Here is a 26,913-nt window from a genome sequence, read left to right as displayed (position 1 = left end):
AAGAAAAGAATAATTTAAACTTGTATCAGGAAAAAATTTCTGAAAGTGAATTATTAGGTCATGGAAAAATACTGCAAAAGACTTAATGGAAGATAGACATTTTAAGCTCTTATCTGTATATTTCTGATAAAAATAATATCTAGAAAATTAAATTCAAGAAATAATTATGTATTAAAGGATGAGAAGGTCTGGATTAGATCAATTCAACATTTCTTCCTATCTCTACTATCTACAACTCTGTGTTTACTTTGTATGAACACGAACAACAGTGAAGTGCCAGAAACTAATTATCAAGGAAGTGAGTGGCCCTAAGAGAAAAATTTACAGTTATATTAAAAACAGGTTTTAAATAAGGCTGATTATAATTTTATTGTCACTGTTTAGATTTCTCTGTTAGATGAGACGGCATAAAAAATTAGGGACTAAAATAAAACACTTTTGTACAGAAAAACCCAGAGACAATTTATCCCAGCAGTCCTTATTGCAAGAAATCACTGAAAGCAATGTAGCTGCAAAGATGCAAGTGACCAAATAAGTCACTGCATCATCTTACCACTGCTTCAGAAATTAAACTAAGTAGGAGCTGGATGTACCTGCAGGGATCTGACCTTAATGGCTCTAACAGGTATTTGCCCAAGTATAAACTGATTAAAACTAGAATACAAACCCAGGAATATGGTGCTTTAATGAGGAATATCCTCATGACATAGACAGATTAAGGCACTTTTTCCTGCTCCTATTGAATTCTATAGGAGCTCTGCCATTGGCTTCAGCCGTAGCAGTATGGTGCTGAAAGCCTCCAGCTCCGGCTACAGGGGAGCGCTTATTCTGCACAGGCATTTCAGAGCTGCTTCCACTCATCCCCCACGCACCTTCCCCAGCCCCTGTTCCTCAGGAGCTGCTCTGCACGCCTCTTCTGTCCTGAATTTCCTGTTTTTTCCCACAACACTGATTGCTGAATTCATTGCCTTGCGTTGGAGGTGATGATACACTAAGCAAGTTCAATGCGCACCGCAGAATATGTTTTTTTTTTTCTAAATGATATCCTGAACTATGAGGTCTAATACTCTTGTGTCGTGGTTTTAGGCTGATCCAGCAACTAAAACTCACACAGTCTCTCCTTCTCCAATAAAGTAGAGAGGAGAGAAAAAAAAAACAAAAGGACTGAGGGTTGAGGCAAGAACAGAGGGAGCACCCACCAACCATGGTCCTGGGCAAAACAGGCAGCGCTTTTCTCAAAGCAAACAGTTTATTAATGATTACTTAGAAGGACAAAGGGAAATAAAAACCGATTACTTGAGAGGACAGAAAGAAACAAAACCAGATCTTAAAACCGACACCTTCCCCCCCCCACCTTCCTTTTCCTCCCGGCTCTACCTCCTCCCCCCAGCAGCACAGGGGGCAGGGACTGGGGGAGTGCAGGTCAGTTCATTCCGTGCTGTTACTGCTGCTTCTTTCTTAAAGGAGAAGGAGTCCTTACACCCTTTTCCCCTGCTCCAATGGATCCCCTACCCACGAGGAAAAATCCACAAATTTCTCCAACGTGAGTCCAGCCCACTGGAAACAATCCTTCCCCACAGATTGCTCCGGTGTGGGCTATACCACAGTCTCGGGTACTTAGGGAGCTGTAGCCACTCGCTCCGGCGTGGGTCGTCACGAAGACTCCAGATGCCTTTCTGCCTTGCCGTGCCCCCAACACGACCATCCTCGGGCTCAGGCATCTTCTCCCCACGGGCTGCGAGTGGGTCGCTGCTCCACCGAGGCCGTCCTGGTTGCAGGGGGGCCGCCTGCTATCTCACCATCAGCCGCAGGGGAAACTCGGCTCCAGCACACCTCCTCCCGCTCCATCCTCACTGACCTGCTGTCGATGCAGCTGTTTCTCTCAGATCTCAGTCCTCTCCAGGTGAACTCAGCCCAGTGGGCACCCTGGGAGTGGGGTGCCCCCGAGTTCCCCAGCTGGCTCCGCCGCCGCCATCCTCTGTGGGCAGCGCCGGCCCGACGCAGGCAGCCGCCCGGCCGGGAGCCAGGGAGCGGGGGCAGTGCTCTCCTCCCTTCTCTGGTCGATCCTGGGCGAAGCACCTTTTCCGGTTCCCTTGTCCTGACTTAAATAGGGCAATTCGCAGAGGCGCCCTATTGGCTCAACCCCGAGGGGGATGGCAGTCTGATCCGGTGGCCAGAACTAAGCCTAACCCGGATCCAAAACCGGGGAGGTCGCAGGGAGCAAAATCCCTCTCCTGCCACCAGAACCACCCCCCCCTCCACATCAAACCATGACATCTTGCTTGTGTTACGATAGCGTGTTAGAGGTATTCTGACTTTTCCAAATAATAGTTCCTTCCTAAACTCATTGGCGTCATACATATTAATGATGCATGTTTAGAAGCAGGTTTGACCAGTAATTTCATCAGCTTTGAGTAGACAGCAGAATAGCTAAATGTCAACATTTAACTTTATCTCCCAAGGTATAATAGTTAAAAATAACACAAAAGAAAAAATGTATTTACAAAAAAGCTAATGCTTATTAATTGAAAAAAAAAAAAAAATAAGTATTGTTTGTCTCCATCTCTTTGGTCTATTTCATGTTTCACAGTAACAAATTCATATTAATTGGATAACAAGACCAAATATCTTGCTGGAAGCATTTGAAAAAATCAGTATGATTTTGAAATGACTGTATTTAAGTGCAAGGAGTCTGCAAGAAAAATATGAGAAAGCCCTGTCATCTTAAGCAAGCGCTTTACCAGTAGAATTAAAAAAAAAAACCATAGTTTTTACAGTCTTCATCACACCTGGGCATTAATTGCAATGCACCCATCAAATAACAGCAGGTGATGTGACAAATCATATAGAAAGATATAGACAGACATAAGGGTATCTTTGGTTAGCGTTGACGATGTGAAGCTATAATTGGAAGCTTTTATCTACCACAAGTCGCTTTTTTTTGGTGGTGTAACACCTACCTCCTTTTAAGTCACACTCCCTTTCAAAACCAAGTAATAAATGTAGGCAATTTGGATCTAAGCTTATATTGAATTTGTGAACGCAATTTGTCTACAGTAGCTGTAAGAATGTGTATTAAGGCACTGTAGTTTCTAAAATACAATAACCAGATATATTAGAAGTATAAGCTAGCATAAAATGTGTTGAAGTTTATCATCAGAGGAAATGTCAAATAAATGTTTTAAAAGATCTTGAGAATCTGAATATTTGCTAAATAAAAACCCTACAGTTTACCAAACTGAGATTTATGTATAAAAACATTCACATACAAAGCATTTCTCCAGTATTTTAGTTATTACTGTTATTATTATCTACAAGACTTGGCTATTTCATACACCTATGTCAATCATGTTTTTCAAAGTGTTATAAAATAATTATTTCAAATTATATTGCATATTGCTGAACGAATTGGAGCTGAATAAACAGAATATTTAGATGGAGCTAGTAAAAATTTAGTAATTCCAAATTTCGTATTTTAAATCTGATTCCCAACCAGAACTGTGCTAGAGGGCCTCTTATGACAATATAACCCTCCCAAGAGTAACGGAAATGTCTGATGCCAGAAAACTGCACACAATAATGCAAGAAAAGCTTGTACATCTCATTTCATATGCAAGTTCTCACTGCACATGAAAGTACCTGGTTACCATGCCTCTGGGCACCACAACAAAACTCTCCGAACAGCATTAAGCTGGAAATGACTCTTGCTGTAACTTTATTAAATATTTGACTTCAGAAAAACTTAACAGAGACATCACGACCCTCCTTTTCCATGGATTTACATGCACTGTGTGTAAACATTGATGGCTAGTAGGACCAGACATTTTGCCATGGGCTCCAAATGATAAATCTTCTGGCCTTTTCTGTTACTGAATGATGCTTACTAGGGGGTCTCATTACATTAGAAACGAATGTGCTGGTTCTGACGAATTCGACTTAGAGACTCAAAACTCAGCCTGGCTACCGCCTTGCTGGAGAGTGCCTTTAACTGCAACTCTAGGAATTTAAGTGCTTTTCTAGGAGGAGAGGTGGCTGACACTCCTTTCTCTCTCAGTTGTGTATTCTGTAGAAGATTTTTTATGTTAATTTTAAAATAGTAATATTAAAAATGTTAATATTACTTTGTCGGATAAAGGACGTTGACTACAACTCAGTGATACAGATCCAGCTTTGGCTGGAGGAAGCTGAGGTTAAATCCTGAGATTTATGGGCATGTTATTCTTAAGCAGTTTTATTATTCACCTGTTTTTGTGAAATGTACATAAGACGTAGCTAATTATAGCAGGAGTTTCCTCCATAGATTAAGCACAGTCACAATTTAAATGTCTCAAATTGCAAAAAGCAACAAAGAAGATCTAGTTTTGATGTTCTTCCACTCTACAACAGGAAAAAACAGAAGAAAAAGTACAGAAAGAGTATTTTAAAAACCCAAGAAAATAGAAGACATGAGGTAGAAGAACCTGAAAGTTATGAGTGTGCAAATCTTGTAAACTCGCCCACATTCATCTTTATTGCTTACAAAGCTGGGAAGAACATGTGACAGCTGCTTAGAGTCAGGGTGGAAAATGATGAGTCGGATAGAAAAGAAAAGGATGTAGTAAGAGACATCTTATTCTCAAAGTACCTGCTGAAATGCGGAGGAGTCTGTCATCTGGCACCCATCAGGATATAAACTCTGGCAACAAACACAAATAAATCCCAGAGGGAAGTCAGCAATACTTCAAAGACACCAAAGTCAGTTCACAGTTAGATAGCAGCAGACAGACCTTAAAAGTTTATCATTATGAAAATATGAGATATATTTTCCACGAATAAAAAATGCAAAGGTTTAACTCTTTTACTGCAGCTTCTTAAAATGGTTAATTTGTTGTTAGTGAGTCTTTGATGAAAAGCTTATGCTACTAAATTTTAGCCTATATGATATCCATGAACCGTTCATTAACTATTTGCTTTTATGAGGTGTGCTTTGCCACTCAAATCTTGTGCTGTTATTTTTGCTTCTCGATTGGACAAATAAAATATTCAGACAAAAAAAAAAATCACTGCCAAATGCCTTAAAATTTTGGTTTTTTTTATGAATGCTTAACTCTTCATGAAGGCTACACAGGTATTAATATAGGGAACAGCAATTCTACAACCATTTATGCAAAGAGAATCTTAATAGTCCAGATGTTCATGAATAGTAAATAAAAAGCAGCAAAAACATGAATGAATGGAGCAGCTGCTCAGAATGCAGAAGAATGTTTGCAAACACCATTTTGAAGTATGCAATCAGCCCTGGTTCAGAGGGAAAACTTGGATAACCAACAAAAAGTTTGAAAAAGCAACTGAACATGTCAACAGTATTATCTAGTCTATCCAAACTTTGAAACTACTCAGCTGGAACAGAAATTTCCTGTTCTTTTAGGATTATTTCTTACTCCCAAATGGATCAAAACTAGAGCAAGAAAAATGCTATCAGGCTTAGGTTGATGTATCTATAGGAGGCACAGATCTCTGCCCACACATGTATACGCCTTTGCTCATTAATGTGGCTGCCTTACTTTGTGGTTCTTTAGGTATGTCGGCCCTAAATTTCTAATTAATGAACCACCAGCTGTCAGAAATTAGGTTCAGTTGGTGGGCAAAAGATCAGGATATTCCACCCATCCCTCTCTTCCTAAATTCCTAAAAATAAGCTATTTACAGGGTTGGTAAAAGGAATGGAGAAAACGTTATTGTTTCAATTGCCATGACCCATCATTTGTGAAAGATCTGCCACAGAGCTTGCTCTTGTGCCTGCTCTGGGAAGACGTCCTGCCCAAATGAGGCTGGGGACCAGCTGGGTGTGCACACAGGCGCTGCTATGGCTGTGCTAGTCCTGAAACGGCAGAGCAGATTCTTCTCCCATGTCCCTCTTTCCCGTTTGCACGGACGGTCTGCAACAGCAAGCTATACTTTCTGTCTTTCCAATATTACCATTCTTTTCATTTTCCTGTGAGTTTGAGGTAACAAACAACTGCTCCAGTGCAATTCAGTTGAATTCTGCAACTTTCCCTCTTCAATTCCATCGCCATTGAATTAAGCATGTGATAGTCTACATTTTCAAAATCTTAAGAGTTTAGTTTTTTCATAAAGTTGCATACTGAAAGAGTCATATTAACACTGGAGACTCTTTGATATTGCATACATCTCTTGTTTGCTTGTGGTGCCAGGTGTGTCTCCAGGTGCCCGCGAAGCCTGCAGGAAGAAGCAGGAAAGCAGAGAGCACCTAAAGGACAGTGAAACGTGGCAAGGAGACCATTGAGAAAAACAAGGCACGGGCATTCAGCTGGCCTTAGAGGTGACAGAAAGAAGAAAATCTTTCTTAGGGACCTGGAAGAGATTTTTTTAGAGCTTATTGCAATCCAAGAAGTCAATACAAGATGTATAATTAAAAACCAAGTATAAAGGACATGCCTTGTAAACCACATCAGACAAAAGAGATTTCTTCAATGCAAGCTTTTACCTTAATTTATGTTATTCTGTTTTCCTCTGTTTAAAAATTCTGTGTTGTAATTCGTGCTCTCGTAAAACACTGACTTAGAATTTAAAGTCCCTGTTTTGTTTTTGCTGTGTTTACTGTAAAGAAAAGGTACAGCTAGATGCACCCAAAACCTCTGGATAGCCATCTGGTCAATGCTGTCTGGCCCATTTATTCATCAAAATTAACTCAGCAGTGGTTCTAAGCTGAGCACCTGCAAACTGCAGCATATAATGAATTTCCTCTCTTCACTTCCTTTACCTCCCATCTGCAGGATTGTACTCTGCCACTATATGAGCAACTGCTATTAACAAACCGATGGTACAGAATGAATTAAAATTTGGAAGGAAGAGTAACAAAAATAACAAAAAGTATATTGGATGATTTGTATTGTTTTCCATGAATAATTTCGGAAATGCTCCCTCTTCCATCAATTGTTTCTTTCAAATTTTGGCGATAACATTAAGGTGAGGGAACAAAAGACCCACTTCTTCATGTATGCACACACAAACTGGTTTTAGCCATCAAACACCAGAAATTGAAGATATGAAAGGTTAATCTTCTGAAGAAGATCAGGGCTACTGTTTTGACTGCACACAGGCAGTACGTAGCAGAATTTTTATCCCTAAACAGTGAGGAGTGTTTTGATCTTTGTTGAAATTCTGTTTCTGTTCAGGTTTTGTATTTAGTGTGCCTTGTCCAAAGCACAATGAAGTCAACACAGAGATCCTATTAACCTTTTACAAACCCCAGTTTAGGCCCGTAGCAGAATGGACATACTTGTGAGCCTAGAGACATAGCAAAATTACAATCTTACTGGGTCACCAATGTCTATTAAGCCAAGTAGGAACCTGTATAAGTGCATGGATTTGTCTCAGTAATTGTGTAGTTTTATCGTTTTAAATTCATACTGTCGGACTAAAATCAACTCCCACTGAACCTACAAGCAAAACTCATACTGATGTAGCCTGAAGTCCGTCCTCATGGCTTTCATGTTTTATGGAAATACCTTGAGTCTATAATATCAAGGACATTATTCTATGCAGACATACAAACATCATCACCCTTGCTGTCATTTTTTTATTGGTTTAAAGATATATGGTCCCATTCTTGTTTTGACTAAGTATGCTCTAAAATTTCCAGCTGTCTCTGGAAAATAAACTGACTTGCATGCCATTCTACTTTTTTGTTGTTTTGCTGGGGTTTTTTTATTAGCCTTTGCTACCCTTCCAAACTTTCTCTGTCAAAATATAAATATACAAAATGTTCATTTTGGCTCTATGTTATCTGCAGTTCTCTTAGCGTCAGGTGTTCCAGCCAATTCCTCATTTGATTGTAGTGATCTCACATCATATCATTTATCTCGTTCATCTTCTATTTCAAATTTGGCTGACCACCCTAGAGTCTTTCAGCAGGAGAAAGGAAAAACAAAAAGAACTTCTTACAAATTGTTTTGAAGCCATTTCACAACATTATGCCAATGAAATGAACGGGAAGGGTGAGGTTTTAGGCTCCCAAGATCAATGGCTCCCAGAACACAGGCAGAATTGCCTCCAGCATCTGTGGAGTTTGGGCTGCTGCTTGAATGATTCGGGTGGAATCAGTGAACTAAAGCCACCGCTACTGTAATGCCAATCTAGCACAAGGCCTCCCACACTGCAAGACTCCCTTGCCTTCAGGGATTGCAAAGGGACAGGATTTGACTCTACAGTTTCAAGGAGAGAAAGGGTGGGACAGGGGCTAAACCATAGCACTAAGAATGAAGAAGTATTGGTTTAATTCCAGAATCTTCAAATAGGCTAGACTGAAAGTTTTCAGGTGGATGTGAAATGCTGAGCAACATTGTAATTCATGATTCTGCTTTAAATCTCTGTAAGGACAGGCAGCTTTGCTGATATTGGTAAGAGCATATTTAGAGATATTGTCATAGATAATATGACAGAAGTAGGTTATTAAGTAATATTCTCACAGATAATGAAAGTAGTAGATTATTAAGTAATAAAAGACTCATGATCTCACATAGGGTAACATCTGCAAAATCAAGGTGAACGTTGAGATCTGATGTATATTTGGTCTTCTTCATGCTTAACCGAGGATTGTAATTTTTTGTGAATAGACCTTACGCTTTTTTTAAAACCAGGTAACACAAAAGGGTAAACACAGTCTCACTTAAAACAGGATACACTTTTTCAGCTGTTCCCTTTAATGCCATGTTTTGTATATCTAATGCTTGGCTAGTGCAGCTTAATTAGAAGATGTTGAGTATTATAACAATGAAGGGTCGCAAGACTTATCTTTTTATAGCTTGCCTTCTCATTTGAAATCCCACATGCTGTATTTTTAAATGAAAATGAATTATTATAGTATGACCAACCATAAAGCATTTTTTCCCAGAGTACCATGTCACAAAAGGGCATATGCACAGGGCTAAGTGTCTAAAATGAGATCTTTATAGCCAGCTTAGACACTGAGAACAATGAACTGAAAGTGGTCACTAACGACATTGTTAATGATAGATACCATTACCTTAGAACAGATGTCAAAGTGAAATAGCATTATAGCCTTCAAGATGGACTGCCTTGTCCTTCTCAGGAAATCTATTAAGGTGGCTTGCAAGAACAAAACAGTGGGGTGTTTCTTTTCTCTCCTTTTTTCTGCAATACAAAACATTCTGTGGTATGGATGTAACTCATTTACCTGCAAAAGGCTCAAGAAAGAACAAATTTTGTGAGCAGAAGAAGTATGTGGGGGAGTAAACTGAAAAGATTAGACAGTAAAACAGGAAGATCATATGTATTTAAAAAAACTCCACATTTCTGGCTAGACAAAGACAAAAACATAACTAATCTAAACGAAGATCAAACAGTAAAATGTTGTCAGCACAAACTAGGAAGAACAGGAACTTGGATTGCTGTAGCTGTACCTAAAGACTGCAGAGAACTCTGCATGGTGATAGGTGATAGATATAGGGCTTAATTTTAAGAAACTGTGTTTATTTCTAATCTGGGAGATGTGAATTCCCATGTTTGCTTGCCTACAAATCTCTGTAAGTATGATTGCATCTGTGTAGGCATAAATACAGCCATGAAATTCCTTATCAAGGTAGGGATATGTGGCAGTGCGGCAGTAAAAATATCAACAGAGAACAAGTTACCTGTGACTCTCCTTTTACTTAATTATTTCTTTTTAGACATGTTAATATGTAAGGTAAAGTTTATTTTAACATTGTAAATTAGATTGTGTATATATGTAAACACCCCTATATGAAACAAATTAAACATATGAAGGTCAAAAAAAAAAGGCATATTGAAATGTATCTGAAAACACTGACAAAAGAAAAGCCATGATTTTATATTTTATTCACTTACCATTCAGTAAGTGCACTGCTGCCATGTAACAGATCGATGAACATGTGCATCAAATTAAACACATCGCTGCAATATGAATTACACTTTTAAAGTACAGTAAGTACAGAGTATATAAAGTCACTTCAGATGACTGTTGTTTGGAATATCAGGTTGAATATTGGTTGCAAATTCTTGTAATGCAAACTATAGGAGTTTATTTTACTTCTCTGTATGTGTAGGTTTTATCTACTACATTACTCATTTCTATATGAGTTTATATCTCTGGTTTAATAACAAAAAAAAAAAGAATGGACAAAATCTTTTGGCTAAAGCTGTAGCTTACAGTGTCATATCTGACAGATTAATTGAAATATCTATCAAGCATATAAATGAATACGTGAAATACTCATGCGTTATTCACCAGTGTTAAATCGATGATGTTCAGGGCTTCTGGATCATCATCTGCTGTTGTGGCTCTGCAAAGCACTTTGCAAGGTACTAAGCATGGTACCTAGAATAGCAGGGTGGCTCAGGCAAAGGTAGACGCTTTTATGCTCTCAGAATTGTTCAATGAAATTAAATTTGCAGTTTTTAAAGGGATTTGAAGCATGTCCTGGAACGGAAGTAATTTTGATTTTGCAGAGGGAGGAATAGTAGAGAAGAGAGAATATGGATCATAAAATCTTGGTCCAAAGTTCAGTGAGTGCAACAGGATTGTTTCCACTTCTACTGATTTCAGTGTGCTCTGGAGCCAGCTCGGTGAATTGGTCTCAGACCAAATTTTGATATACACACAAACACATTTCCTCACACAGACAGGAAATTTGGGTCCAAATTTTGCAGCATTCCTGCCATACAACTCAAGAGGACTTGTTATTAATCTCAGTTATTTTATTTCCTCAGTAATAAACAGGGAAAGTGCTTCACTTCACATTTTGCTTCACGTACTGTTATGTTATCTTTGAGGCAGAATTTTTATCATTTTGCTGTTCCACTGAACCTTGCCAAAAGAATGATCAAAGGAGAGGTAAATGGAAATCACTGTCCTTGCACTCAGCAGTGCCTGCTCTGCAATAGCACCAGATCCAGCTGAGGGAACACGAAGAATTTAGGCAAACACACCCTTCTCAGTGCGTTCTTCCAAGCTCCCAAAGCTGCTTTCAAGACAAGCAACAGTACAGAAATGGGATCAACAGCATCTGCAGTTGCATGGAGAGAGGTGCTATTTTGTAAAGGGACAACAAGCCTGACTAAGTTGAGTATGAGCCTAATGAACAAAGGGAGGGGCAAGAAAGTGATTTTCATGAAGCTCAGTGGGGTCTTGTTTGTTTGAGCCAGGATCTTCAATGAGCAGCTTGCTGCAGCTATGGTTATTGTCAGCACCTGTATCAGTTGCTGCTTATTGGGATTTCAGTTCAAACTGCTGCAGGAAATGGGATTTGGCTTTAGATTCAGGGTTTAAAATTTTTCTTACGTGTTGTGACATTGTACCACATTTTCAGATCCTCAACACTAGCAAGGTGGCACTAACAAGAATTAGAGTTCCTACTGGCAGAGGACTTTTATGTGCTCAAATGTGCTTGTGGCTTCCAGACACTAAGCAAATCATCGCACAACTGCCAGACTAGCAGACTCTGTTATATATTTTCTCAAATTAAAAACCAAAAACAATCCCAACAACATTTAAATGAAAGCCTCCGTGTTAGAGAGCAGTAGTTTTTTAAGCATTTCTGCTTCTGGGCTCTAAATGTGTGAGCCAGCTGAATACTTACTTCCTTCTATAAACAAGAATGTGAACATGAACAAAAGCAGAGTTTTTTCTGGTTCTTTTCTGAATTTGAAACAGAGATTCAGAGAGAGCAGCTATGTGGGTTACACACATGTGCAAACAAAAAAAAAATGTTTACAAAAGAGCCTCTGCATCAGAAGTAATCCTTCTCCTAGTGCTTCATTCTCTCAAAAACTCACTCTCTTCTGATTCCAGCAATGAACTTTTCCTCTCTTCCAAAATCACCTCTGCCTCTGACTCAACACTCTGCTTCCGATTTTGAGCAGGTCATCTGAGCATGTGAGCTATCTAAAGATGGGTGTTCTCTGAGAAAGCACCTCATAGATTAGGATTTTTAAAAAAGTTGGGCTTATCACAGGTGAGGGGCACTATGCATGACAAAATATGGCATTAAAGTCCTCAGGATGTGTCTTTTATTACAGTTCACTGAAGAAACATTTTTTTCTTTAATCACTGGCTCTTTGTAAATTGTAGTATAAAATTGCAAGTGGGCCTATTATTAGCCCACAAATTCCTAGGGAGGTTTTAAAAAAATTCTCTGATTTTCCTGGCTAAAAATATAAGTGGAGTGACGTTAAGTTGATCCAGGTTCTGAGACAATGGTTGTGAGTCAGTTTTATGTTTAATCATCTTTCATAACTTCACTCTGAGAAAGATGAATTTTCTTTCTTGGCTGTTGGAAATTAAAACAAATGGCTGACATTTGATCTGTCGGAGTACGAGACTGCATTTTACTGTTCCTGTAAAATAGACTGTCATAATCATGAATGTAACTGTTAACTTCACCTCGGTCTGAAGTATGGAAGCTTGCATACTGTCTTCCAAATCCTGATAACATCCTGCTCCTTTTAGTAAAGGGCTTTTTCACACCATGTTCTCTGGAAGAGGTCCTGTCATTGCTGAGTTGTTTGTTTATGAACGGAAATGTCTCTCCCTGATTTTTTATTTCCCAGGAAGACCACTTTATCCAAGCAATTATACTACTGAAAATTATATGCCAGTCTGAGCTATTTTGAACAGGAGGAGAATCAACATATTTTCCTTCTTAAACAACTGCAACTAAGTTACAAATAAAATTCTCTTATCCAAATATTCATAAATGTGCATGCTTTTGTCTGTCCCTGCTGAAGGAAGAGTAAATGAAGATATCAAGTCTCAGACATTTATTGAGCTCTTAATAAATAATGAGAAAGTCCAAGATAAACAAGCTTTTTTTTCTGAAGTACCTCTTTTCTTGTTCTCCTCTTTTCCTCAAATGTAATGAGAAGACTTATTTTAACAAGGATAACCTGCTCCTGTCCTAATGCTGAAGAGAAACAGAGGTCTTCCCCTAAGACTCTGATCTTTAACCTCAAGAGCTTTTCTAGGAAGGTAGACTGTCATTCCTTTTCACCAGCCATTTTATTTCTTTTTCCTTAAGACCATACTATGTCAGCTTAATGTACCACATGGATGTATTCTAAAAGCATCACACTGAGCGCCGATTTATGGGAGATTTATGAGAGACCAAAAGAAGCCCACATGTACACACAGGTGTGAGTGAACTTAGATGAAATGTTGAGATTAGTTCTGATTCAATTTTATCTCTAATACTATACCATCCGTCTTTTAAGTCTGAGGACTTAGATATCGTAAAGTCTTTCATATAAACTTTGGAATGTATCAGTTCCAGCTCTTTGTCTTAGGTAAGATTTGCTTTTCTTGTTTCAATTGAAATAATGCAATGAGCTTATTGTCTCCAAAGATGTCTTATCTTTCTCTTCACATCTGGGAAAGCAATCTATATCTTTTATCTGAAACCATATCATTGTAAAATGAGGTAAAGCAGAACAAACAAGAATCCTCTGACCTTTGGTGGTCTTCAGATATTGAGCAAAACCAACTACTTTCTCCAATTGGATAAAAGCTACTTCCCTGTTTTTCTCCATTTGGCAGTTCAGGCATTTGGACTCTCAAAGATTTATATTCAGTAGAAGCATCAGTAAGAAGCTGTCAGAATTGGGGGATATTGACATTTTTCAGTCAAGTTATGGATGAAAATAGAAAAGATAGAAAAGACACCATAAAACAAGGTGTAGAAACCTGTTCACATTGCAGTCAATAGTGGATTTCCTAAGATTTCACCCAAGGGATTTTTAAAAGCATGTGGATGACCTGAGAACCCTTACAACGGGGTTTTATGGAGGAAAGCCATACAAACACTTTGTGAAGTTTCCAACTTTGACCCAAATTGAACTATTAACTAGTACAGTGCATTGTCATTTTCTCTTCTGTGCGTCTACAATGTAACTAGGAAACAATTCAAACAATTCGCAACACTGAAGATTGAAATCTCAAAGTTTATTCAAAAAAGGGAGGCAGCCTAACCAACCACTGTAAAAAGTTTCGTGCTTCCTTATTAACACTTCTCATTTGTGAGAAGTTCTTGTAAAACTTTGGGGAATTCAGTCTCTTTTCTGCATTCCTGCAAGTTGTTTAACTGGAGCTGTGTTTTGGGTTCTCCTTTATGGTCCAGGCTTCCCTGCTGAGGGCAACTATACACCATACCCAAACTGCAGAGAAAGTTGGACTTAGATTCAATGTGTTTAGAAAATTTTCTTTCTTTGTATTATTGTTATTGAGAACCTAAATCTTGATGGATAAACTCAATGATAAATGGTCGTATTTACTGTATGCAGCACTTTAAACAGCATACTTACAAACTAGTAAAAAGAAAAAAATCTCTATATTATATTCATAGTAGACTGTCATTGAAGATTTTCCTTCTCTTTGAAATATCTACTTTTTATATGTATTGTCAAAATTAATCTATATTGAAGTCAGCAAGGTTGCATTAGTGATTCATCTGGTTCCCTTTGTGTAGCTCCAGTTCTTTACTATTTTATATCGTCTGACCAAAACATCGAGAGATTTAGTTAGCTAATTAACTCGAAGAAGTGAAATAACAAACAGTATATATAACATTCATGAAAAATAAAGATACCAGGAGTATGCAATATACATGTCTTAGAGATTTAAGCATATGTTTTGATTTTTATTTTTTTGAGTAATTCCTCAGTAATAGCAGTAATAATACTCAATTTATTTAGGATGAAAGACTATGGGAAGGGTTTTCTTTGAGCATAATGAGGACATTTCCAATGACATCTTTTTTCATTTATGAGAGAAGAAATTATGTTTCTGTTTTACATTTGTTTTATTTAAAGTTCAAACAGTTCATCCTATAGATTCAGTCTCTGGCTTCCAGAGCTGAGAATAATTTTATGTGCTCTAAATATTACCTGTGGCTTTCTCTTGTACTGTATTGAAAACAATAACTGTCAGGATCACCATCTTTCTTTCCTCATGCAATCAGAGCTTGGCTACGAGACAGGAAGTTGGATACAAAGGCTTCTTCACATTGTCTCATGTTTTTTCTTTCAAAGACCGCATGTCTTCTGGCTTCACCAACTGCAATCTCTTTTTTTCAGTACTGAGGAAATATTTTTCCCAGTGTTTGTCTGCGGTGCACCTCGTGACACGCACAGAGTGCGACATACTGTTCTGTGGCCCTGGCACAGGAGGTGGACTGAGGACCAGAGCATCATAACGATGTTGCTCCTGGCCAGCTCACAGGTGGTGGGGTCTTGCTTAAGGACTACTATCAGTCACAGGGATAATCACGAAAGAGCTAGAAGGACATTAAACAAAAAGTGTCCTGCTTGCTCCTACTGTTTGGACTAAGCATGGACACACCTACTGTTTACACACTGCTTATGAACAAAAGTAAATTTCAATGCTGCATTGCCTATCTTTCCCTATTGAACAATTGGCTGCTGTAACAATCGCGTTCACCATCTTCAGCTAAAGCAAACGTCCAACAGGAAGAAAAAGAGATAACCATTCTTTAGCCAGACACATTGGGAATAATTAAAGAAACTGTTTTCCTGTTGCAAATGTTTGCAAATCCGAATTTCAATGCACTAATTGAAATCAAGGAGCCAAAGACTCCAGAGTACCTTTGAATCCCTTGGTGGGAGCAGTTCTCTCAGAGGTATAGGTTTCATATAGCAGAACACACAGTTGAGCCCACCGCAGCTCTGACAGAAGTGCTAAACCCATGTTGGGATGGGTTGTGCATGGATGTTGGATAGGTCAGAATGGGGACCAATGTATATGCATCTCATTTATGAGAGGCTAAATATATATAAAGAGACAAGAAGAACTTTAAGCTGTAAGTATGTAATGTAGAGGAGATAGTGCTCTTTTAATCGTGCAAGTAAAAATATTTTTCGCAAAGGGGAAAGCTTAATAAAATCTTTGGAAGCTTAATGAAGGTTGACAGTAAGTGAGTTCCTCTTAAATGTGTATATATGGTAAATGCCATCTCTTCCCTGTCTCTTAATCACAGGAGGTAGTGTCAACCATTGCCTTGCCTGACTGTTTTACATACTCAGCCCTTAGACAAACCATGTTTTGAACAACTTAGTGTATAAATACTAATATTTGCAGCATGTAGAGGGAGTTTGGCAGCAGACTGAAGCCCTCAAGCTCCAGCTAGATGACAACATGAAAGATGAGTGAGGTCATAATGGATCATACAGATCATAATAATATGATTATTCCTTTTTAATTCATTTGAATCACAGATTTTTGGATTGGGGCAAATTCTTGTTAAGGACAGCTCTTTCTCTCTTTTCCCTGTCTGTTTTGCAAACTAATACTGTGTACTGTCAGCTTGCTACAGGCTCCGCAGTGGTGTAAACCTTCTCGTGATCCCTCCCGTATACGTAAGTTGTGCAGGAATCAGTCAGAAAATCACTAAAAACAAAAGTGAAATTGATCTTCCAGTGTAATTCTAGAGCACCAAATGCAAGGAAGCACAAATGAAGTGAGCATATCTTCCATTTTTTTTTTTTCAAATTGCAAGTATTATTTTCTTATAGAGAAAGGAATGTTTTAAAAGGATGTCTACAGTGGCTCCAAATCTAAACTATATGTCTACCAGGACCAATGTCAGGACTCAAGCAGCCATAGGGCTGCCAGTGCTAATGGCAGGTGTTGAAAATTGCTTACCTACCTGGCATCCTTTGGACAACCTATAACTGGAAAAGTTGGACCTGGTGTAAACTATATCTAGAGTCATATGTGCTGTAGAGGAGCAGGAGTTATTCCCCCATTGTCATGAGCCTTCTTGCTGTTGGCACTTAGTGTGTTTTCATGAAAAAAAGTGGTTTGTTGTAATAGCACCCTCCCAGAAAAAGATAGAGGAGTGTGGGATGGTAAGATCATTCAGATTGGAAAGGAACCCCAAGTGTTCACCTTGCTCAGTGTCCTGCTCAAAGGTTTTGATTTGCCTGCTGCTGCTCATACATGGTGATCTAGCCTCTCCTCAGTTACTACCCATTTAATTGACTTGAGTGTTTGGGTAGCAGAATTAAGTGCTTTCTTCCTGTGCTTGGGCTCCCTGTCTCCTCCAAAGTGGTTTTGACTGCAAGGCCCTCCTTTCTCTGCTCACATCTCCATCATCCATCACACTCCTGTGTAAATGGCAGGCAGAATCTGGTGCACAGTGAGTTGAATGAACTACTGGATTGGGAGCAATAGCAAATCCCACTATCCCAATGCAGTTATGAGCTTTTAGTAAATAAATGGGAAACATTTCACGTAATTAAATATCATCTTAGGAAACTGGAAAAAAAAAATGCCCTAATTTAGAAAATAATTCAGAATGGCATATAAAACATGCTGCTTAAATGCTTGAATGTATTTCATAGTGATTTTTCAGCAGAAGCACACATCTGAATGCATTCATGAAAGATCACAATTAATCAGCATATGATCTTTTCAATCTGTCGGGTTTTTTCCAGGGCATGTTGTTGCTAACACTGCTTTAATAGCTTTAACATATCCAAACTCCACCTGCCTGCCTCCCTGCCCCCTCAAAATTCTCATTTAACCAGGTTTCTCATTTTATCAATCACATTTTGTAATAGAAGTCAGTTTTGTGTGTCCCAAGTGGATAAGCATTTCCACCTTTATATCAAGAATTAAGCATCTCCTGAGAAGGAAGAGAGGTCAAGTGCTGTAATAAACCAGATTCCATCAAGAATGTGAAAAAATGCTGCTCTGACCAGAGCTAAATGGAAGTATAGCTGGTTTGAGATGTGATGCGAAAGCATAATGAATAAGCTGAAGCTATTTCTAGAGTTTATGTCCTCTGTGGTTGATTCCTCCTCATTCTTTCTGACACTGTTATTTACTCTGAATCACACTGAAAACTCTTTATACATACATGATGTATTCAGAAGACCAGGCCCACAGCCAGTTTCAAGCACCATAATTTCACAACACATATCTATGCCTTTTGACTATGTACCTTAAAACCATAAAAAACCCTTAGGAATGAAATCTGAATGAGGAATAAGCATAAACTAAGTATAAGCGGATAGATATTGAATAAGAAAATAGTTTCACTGGACTTCTGGTCCAGAAAGAAAAGTGACTCTGAGAAATCTGTCAGCCTGTCCCTGTGGTTCAATAGGTAAAACTTTTGCTGCCTTAGTGGCACTGGAAAATCTCTTATTGATTTCAGTGGAAATGGTATTTTTCACTGAAATTTTCTACTTGATAGCATACCACAATATTTTTTCCATTTTATATATGAAATTACCAGAGGAATAAAATACAGTATTTAGCAGAAACACAATGCTGTATTTATTAGCTTGCTGTAATATTTCTTTTTGGCAATAAATCTAGTAATTTTCTTTTTAATGAAAAATTTAAATACCTGTCCATTTCCTGCTCCCCAAATATTCTGACTATCCAGCTAGCTGACTGAGATGAAATAAACTTCTGATATTTATTCTGAACAGAACACATACTGTTTGAAGCAAAACTTACTTTGTTTTGAATCCAATGAAATATAATGTATTATTTTTCAGAAAAGTATTTTATCTATTTATTCTCACTTCTGACAGAATAATGCTGACAATCACCATTAAAATCTAATCTTACAAAAATATTACTTCATATGCAAACTGCCACAGTTGTGGTTGAGGAGAAATCAGGCTTGCATCACTTATGTTCATATTATAGGTAGTTGGTAAAAGAAGACAACATACAGAATTCTCTGCAAATTAATAAGTGTAAATTCATCCTTAAATTGTGAAGGGGGCACATCAGTTATAAAGAATGAGGAGAAATTCCTTGAATTTCTGAAAAATTAGCTGTAAAACATTATTGCCTACTGTTTATTATTTAGACTGAGTCTGAAAAAATATTATTTGTTAACCAGTTATTACTCCTAATCTACCTTTCTTGAAGACTATTGCTTCTATATAGGCAGAGAGAAAGTTTTTTTTTTTTTTTTTCCCATTATAGAAACTCATAATATAAAGGATATTATCTGTACCTATAAGCCTTGTCTTTACTATATCATAGAACTACAAAATAAAGACAATCCAGGACATTACTATAATTGCTATCCACCTTAGATTTTCAAAATACTGGAGATGATTGTTGAGTATTACTATACAACAATGTGTTGTCCTCTCAAAATAGTAGTGATCAAGATATCAAGAATTTTTGAAAGTACTCACCAGCTTTCTGGTCTGTGCGGTGCCCTACCTACCTGCATTATTAAGTAAAAATAAATATTTGGAAGTTTCCTTTTTTAGAAGACAACATATTTCCTAGCACAGTACTCAGCTAAACTACCTTCTATATTTGCACAAAAGTGAAAAAAAATCAGCAGTATGGATAATTTTCTGTGTTGTGTGTTGAGTTCCCTGAATGAGACCAGGTGAAGCTTCAAAGCTTATTTTTTCTTGCTGGTTATCGATATCAGTTTCTCAAAATGCTTCAGAATTGCTGAAATAAACATTTTCTAGTGAAAAATATTCTCATTTCTTTTCATATCTTCCAGCCAACAGTTTCATCACTATTACTTCTTGCTTTTTATGCAAAAAATATTGGATCTTAAGTCTCAGTATTTACTTATTTCTTCCTGAACATACTAGATGAAGCTCCTCAGGAATAATACTTTCACCTTAAAGATGAATCAATTTATGTCGTTATTAGAAAGAAAGCCAAGACAGAAGCAATTTGATTTTCATAATATTTCCATTGAAGTCAATAAGGAGCTTTTTCAGCTTTTTGGTTTTTTGACAATTTGAAAATAGTGAAAATGTTATTGTAAAAGGTATATTTTGAGATTTCTGGACAGAAAAAGATTTGAAAAATAAAATCTAGTAACATGAATCAACTGTTCTCCGCAGGCATTTCCATAGCTGATATGCTAGTGTCTGTTTTAGAGTATATATGTGCTGTTAATTCTAAGTGTGAATAACTATAATAAATCTAATTAAAATGGTTTGAGAAAACAAACTTTGATTTTTTTCCTCAGGAAAACAGAAAATGAATACTGAAGTATCAGGTCATATTATCTTGAATTGATTTTTTACTGAAAAAACTTTTTGTTTGTTTGGTGGTTTCCCCGCTCCCAAGCCAAGGCTGGTACATGCCAGCAAACTTACAGTCTTTCCCCCAGATCTGGGCAGACCCTTGCAGGTCATCCTGCCACCAGCCACAGGTGAAGAGTCAAGGTCAGTGTTTTCTCCACAGCCTGGCTTGCCCATGGCAGCCCCGCCAACATCCATGGTGACATCTTCTTTTTTTTCGGTTTGGTGCACAGATTGTTTGAAATATTTGTGGTGTAAAAATAGATAAAAATAAAGCTAAAGCTTTGTTTATGCAATTGAAAAAGCAATTCAGTAGGAAGAAAGATGGAAAAAATTTTCAGAAGACTCATGGCATTGAATTTTATAGAAAGCTTCAGAAACTGCATACATAAAAGCTTTTTTTTTCCTGTTTATCTTATTCTTAGGTGAAGCCCCTCTTGCCTTACCTACAACAGTTCCCATACTGCTGGTAAGATTGATGAGTCATCTCATGTGCATGATACTAATTCATAGATCTCAAATCAGCTCACAAAAGAGATCAGTGTCATTCCAGAAAGGAACAATGTGACAAAGTGACTTGTTGAAGGTCATCATCACAAGATCATCATGAGTTCATGAGTTTAAAGCCATGTTTTCCATGTTATGCAAAAGTATGTCAGACACCAGGATCTGATATGTGACAGAGACATCTGAGACAAATACAGAGATCTCATTATGGATTGCCTTTGCAAAACTGACATTAAAGAGGAAAGTAATATACATGCTGGAGGTGGGTTGATGTTGTTTTAGCTCCAAGTTGCTCATGTGGATTTTGCTCTCTAAAATAGTGGAAAAACTCTTGAAATTTAGGGTCTACAAAATATATTTGAAATGTAGGGTCTGTGTGTAGGTTTGGGAGCCGTATGGGAGGTTCTCACCACAGCTGTATGATCCTTTCTTACCTCCAGGCCTCAAGAAAGTGAGAGAGAAGGAGCCACAGCAACTGTGAGGGTGTGTGAGGTGGGACTGGTAAGGGCATGGGCAGTAATTGCCCGTGCACATGCATCTGTGTTGTGGGAGAAATAAGGAGAGGGAAGAGGGGAATGTGCCAGAGCTCTCAGCCTGTGTGTGTGTGCACGCACACTTTGGACACCAAAATTATCTCCCTGTGTAAAAAGCTTGCTGCAACATCATGATTTAGATATTTGTTCTTGGACTGATTCCTGCTGTTATTCACTGGAAGTGCAATCAGCTTCTCAGAATTTTGTCTAGTCTTCCTTTAAATGTCCAAGTGATGTAATGAAGATGTAAAATAAGTCTTAAATGCAGTTTTTGGTGGCACTTACAAATTTCTGAAATCCCTTTTTAGAGCTTTAAAACTAATCTCTCCATTGCAAACTCATGCGGGCATGATCTCACCTTTTGGCTTAAAAATCATTTCATCTTGCCAAAGACTGTTACTATTCCTCACCTTTTAAACACAATTTGATATTCTCATGCAGCTCTAACAATAAGATTTTTTGATGGGATGAAGGCAATTGCAGAAAATAACAACTTGGCACAAGGGAATGTAGAATGACTGATAATTTTGCAGAAAAAATACAAGCACTTGACTTCTGAGGCTGTAGGGCAGCAAATGTCCTTGCCTAAAGCATATAAGCAAAACTGAGACTTTCTAAAAGGTTTTTGTTTTCCCTCCCTATTGCTTAATCTTCCAAAGTACACACTTATGTTTTCTTGTCTTTGCTAATAATTTTATCCTCATGAAAGGATATCATTGTCATCAGAGATTTTCATATGGCAGGCTTGCTTCCAAATATTTGTTAAAGGGGTACAAAAATCCCGTTCAGACCTCCCCCTTGTTTGATTAATGCTTCACTGTGTAGTTGAGAAGAAGCCAGGAGCTACACCAAATGCTAAATCCATTACCATATCCCTAGCTAGTTCAAACTTAACTCAGTAGCATTGTTAACGTGACACTGCAGCTTACAATTCAGATACAAGTCCTTAGCCCTTTGGCATGTCACTGTTAGTAAGCTCATCTCTTCTAAGGTAAAAAAGCAGTAAAGAGGCATTGTAAATTATTTAGGGCATTATCTGTACAACAAAGAAATCTGTGTCACTTAGCAACTGCTGCTGACATCGTATTTTATGATCACAATGTTTTAGCACTGAGTCTGGTACTTGTCGATTCACTCCTGCTACAAAAGTAAGTACCTTTGGGCAACTTGGTTTCAGATATGAAAGTCACGTCACTGCAGTGACGAAGACTGCTTAGCTCACCATGCCGTCACTGGATAGATGTAAGACCATGATAAACTCTAAATAACACATGTGAGATTTGAAGAAAAGTGTGTTGTAATGGAGCTTTACACAGACTATTTACAAATATGTGATGGACTAATGTGGTCATTAAAACTCATGTTCCAAGCAAAGGTGAAAAAATCAGTACATATTCAGACAAAAATCCTTCTGCTTTTTCCCAGGGAGCCTCTCACTGTTTATCAACAGATATTTCCAAGTGAAGGGCATAAATTTGTCCTGATTATATTGATCAGATTGATTGCATTTAAACCAACTACTTTGGATATCTCATTTTTAAGAAATATCACTTTTAAAAGTATAAATGAATGCAAAATTTGCCTCTGCAGTCTGAAGCCCAGGATGGAATTTATAATGTTCCAACTTTCAGTCTCCATGAATATTAACATTAATTGCTTCCTGAGAATACTGCAAACAAAGCATATTAAGATTCCTTTTCTCCTTAGTATGACTCTAACCATCATTTTGAAAGTTGATATAAATTTTGTTGTTCTATAGGCAAAATTTTAAAATATTTGAATTTGAGTGAGCGTATTATGGGCAACATTCAGACTGCTAAGCATCTTTAATATTCCATGCATGTACAAATAATTTTCCCCACTCTTTTCCCAAGTACTATAATGCTTAAAACCAATCTGTAAGATAAAATTTGTCATATAACCCTTCCACACAAAAGATGTTAACTATACAAAATTGTGAGGAAGTGCTTAGATTTTTATCTAAAATTGTTTTATAAAACAGAATCAAAGTATTATCACCCAAGTAAAATATCTTTTGCATTACACTGTATAGATACTGCCAAGAAGACTGGAAGAAAATTTCAATGCTTTGTGAAAAAAAGAAACGATTATTGTAATGCTGTGGAATTTTGTATAGATCAATTTCTGTGATCAAATATGAAATAAAAATTCATGCAAGGTCCCAAACACTCTACTGTATGTTTAAAAAACTAATGAAAAAGCAGCAATTGAAAATGCTTAGCAGTCTGTCGTATAAGTCAGCCTATGCTCAAAAATAACTGTCTTAAGGTGTCACTTCCAAACCTCTCCAAACTGCTATTCCAGTCCTGAAAGGAAATATCCCATCAGTATCTAAAGCTTCAACCTTCTCAGCTAATTCTACCTTCAAATAAGTGGCATTTGCAGTAAGTTTGAAAAGTGAACACATTTCGTAAGAAGGACTGGAGAGAATTCCTAAGTTTTAATTCATCCTGCAGAAAAACTTGCCAGCATACCGTCCATACACCAAGAAAACTAGCTAGATGTCCTCTGCAGCTGCATTTTCACTAGGTGATAGATTTATTTTCACTGCCATTCACTTCCAAGCTGTTTACATTTTTAAATTTTTACAGTTTTCAGAAACAGCACACTACACCCACTATCAGCTAGACAGTACACATTGAAGAGCACTGTTGTCTTAATGTGCTGGTCACAGCTTTCTATATAACCTTGTCTTTTAGTTGATATGAAATTCAGCTTTCTGATGTGTCATAGTAACAAAGGTATTATCTATCATAGTCGCTGAAAAAGCGTAACACCTGAGAAAAATATCTGTTCTTCATTGGATGACCAAGCACAATTTGCAAGCTTCTGAAACTTTCCATCACTCTCTCCAAATTGCCATCTCATCTGGCAAACTGAGTCACGCCATCTTTGAGATATAGCAGTGGTTCTCCTACATCTACCAATATCCCTTCCATTTCCTCAGTGTCAGTACTTAGCTTACTCTACTCTGCATCCAACTCTTGGTCTGAATGCTGATAGTGAAGCAAGGGAAAGGAAGGACAATATTAATAGCACTTTGTAAACACTCTTCTGCTGCTTTCTTTTCCCTTAAAGGTCCATGTATCCATCCATATGGGAGATTAGGTAGAACTTTGTGGCCCAAGACTGACATTCCCTTTAGCAGAGAAATGACTTTTTTTTTTGTCTGTATGCTCAGCAAGAAATGACTGAAAGTGTAGACATTCCTGGCTACTCGTATTCAAGTGCACCGTGTAGGGTCTGAAGTTCAATGCTGATGATAAAAATGGTCATTAATAGTACTACTGTAACCATTATAGTGTTAGATTTTTACAAATTCATTTGTGCCTTTAATAAATTCGAAGGAATAATTATAGGCACTTTTATGTACGAGGGTGCTTTAAGAATAAAGCTGCTGAATATTTGATTCTTGTTTTATTAAATGAAAAGTCCAGGCTAATTAAAGAAACATAAGACTTTCTGCTTCCCTTTAAGAAGTATTCAGGACAAAGAACTGTTTCTTGTCCTCAAAATCTATACTTAGCATTTCCATATCCAAACACATAACACATCCTCTGGAATTGTATAGCTGCTATATTGTTTTGTTCTATTCAGTATGTTACAGTTCTCATAATGTTTAGGAGAGGATGAAAATATTAGTAACTATGATTGAGATGTCATTTTGCAAGTTTGGCAGGAGTTTTAATCGTGTATTGCTGTATATGTACTCTAGATGGTACTCTTAAGGAAGTTAACAAATTAATGAATTTAATGTCTAGAAGTTAAGGGAAGGTGTGGGAAGAACCATTCTGGGAAGAAGGAACAATAGCAGGTAGTAGTAAATGTAGCTGCTTCCCCAAATCCATCTATGACCATTGGTGGTTTCTTGTACAGGTTCAGTGATGGAAAAACAAACCTGCTTGTTAGATATTAAACATTGCAGGGAACAATCAAAAAAAAAATCTTTACGTATTTTGTTAGGAAGGGATGGGTCCATCAGCAGCCAGATAGGTGTCTGCTTTCTCATGATTTGCACTGTCAGGGTTTATGTCACAAGTCTGGCCACTGTATTGGGTATATAGTATTGCTGAGCAATGAGGAGGCGGAGGCATCCAAGTGTCTCACGACAACAGTCCCTAGCTATGTTTCAGAAATGCCTTCAAAATTTTATTACTATTCCTAAAATTAAAGCAAATCTACTGAGGCATGTCTCTAGAGGTGTTTTAATCCACATCTCAAAATTCTGAGAACTATGTTTTGTCATGTTAAATTTGTTTGATAGATTAAGGGTATAGATTGATTGGTCAGTCCATCTATCTACCTATCCATTTATCCCATCAATCTAACTTTTCTACTGACTGGACTGAAGTGGACTTTTGCAAGTGCTCTATTTCAGTGAGAATGAATATTTCTAATAGTCTGTAACATTTTGTTGGCAGTGGAAGCTTCAATTGTCATAGATTCCCCATGGAGTATGTTTGCATTTTCCAAAAATTTTTATAGTATCTAAATTTATTTTGTAGTCTGAGATGTGTCCAATAACACTAATTAACGTTAACAGCTTATGAACAAAATAATTCATTTATATACAAAAACATGAACAGCATTTTTGGAGGAGTAAAGCATTTTGTTGCGTTATCCTGTACCACTGATTTCCATATCTAGTCAGAGCTGCAAGTTGAGACACAGTTCCAGTGACAGTGGTGTGGGAAGACAACCTTGGGATTAGAGAGGCATGAATGGTTCAGTAACAATGCAGTTAGCAACCAGCTTTGAAGAGAGTCATTTGGAAGTTTAATTTCTGCTGTAAATTAGCAGAACATATAAGAAGGTGAACATATAAGAAAAAAAATGAGTAAATAAAGGGAATGGTCTTTCCTTTGGCAAAGTATGGGAAAAAGAAGACCCTTAGATTTTTTTTTTAGTAAGGTTAGACCCCTATCTGTACATAGATTAACTCAAGCTAATAGACATGGATTCAGACAGTGCATTATCAATCCAATTTTGGAAAGGCTTTAGCTAATAATATTTTGACATTATTTTGATAGGGGAAGTTAGAATGGGTCTTTTCTAGTTTTGGGAGTGGTTGAAATAACAGTTTCACCTAAAGAGCAAAGTATGTCTTTGGGATTATGCAGTTCTGAATTCTGAATATAAAATATCTTTATTAAAATAAAATTCAGTGGCAAATCCATCTGGGCCTGCTACTTTTCCAGCTTTAACTTTTGTGACTGTTATATTAATTTTTTTTCCTTCCAAGGACTTCTTTCTGTAAAACAATGAAATAATAAAATAACAAACATCTGCACTGATTCAGCTGAGTGTGGCATAGAACTTCTGAAGTCAGTCAGTGATTGTCAATTGCAGTGTTATTCCTATCCAAAATAGCTATCATTTTTATTTACTATTTTTTTGGATAAACACTCAAAACAGCAACTTGCTAGGGCCTACACCACACTCCCCCAAGAACTCTGAAGAAAACAAGGGCAAATTTTGGTCTCTGCTTTTGTGTCTGACTGATTTCAGACTTTCATTAATAAAGGTCTATGGTTTCTACACGGAAAAGACCGATGTGTATCGTAAGCAAAAGCTTTACTTTCTATTACTTTAGCACTTTACCACTCTCATGTAATAAAAAGAGATATGTAAAAGGAAACTCACTTGTAAAAAAATGTGTTACTTGCCTACAAAATATCAAAGAAGGGTCTGTCAAAGCACTAGTTAATAAAACCTCTGAAATTCCAGGTGTATGCTACAAATGCAGAGATTGAGGGTATGTTAGGTTACTAAG

This window comes from Tauraco erythrolophus, chromosome 8 (assembly GCF_009769465.1).
Source record: "Tauraco erythrolophus isolate bTauEry1 chromosome 8, bTauEry1.pri, whole genome shotgun sequence".
NCBI lineage: Eukaryota > Metazoa > Chordata > Aves > Musophagiformes > Musophagidae > Tauraco > Tauraco erythrolophus.
Note: the sequence above shows the minus strand (reverse complement) of the source record.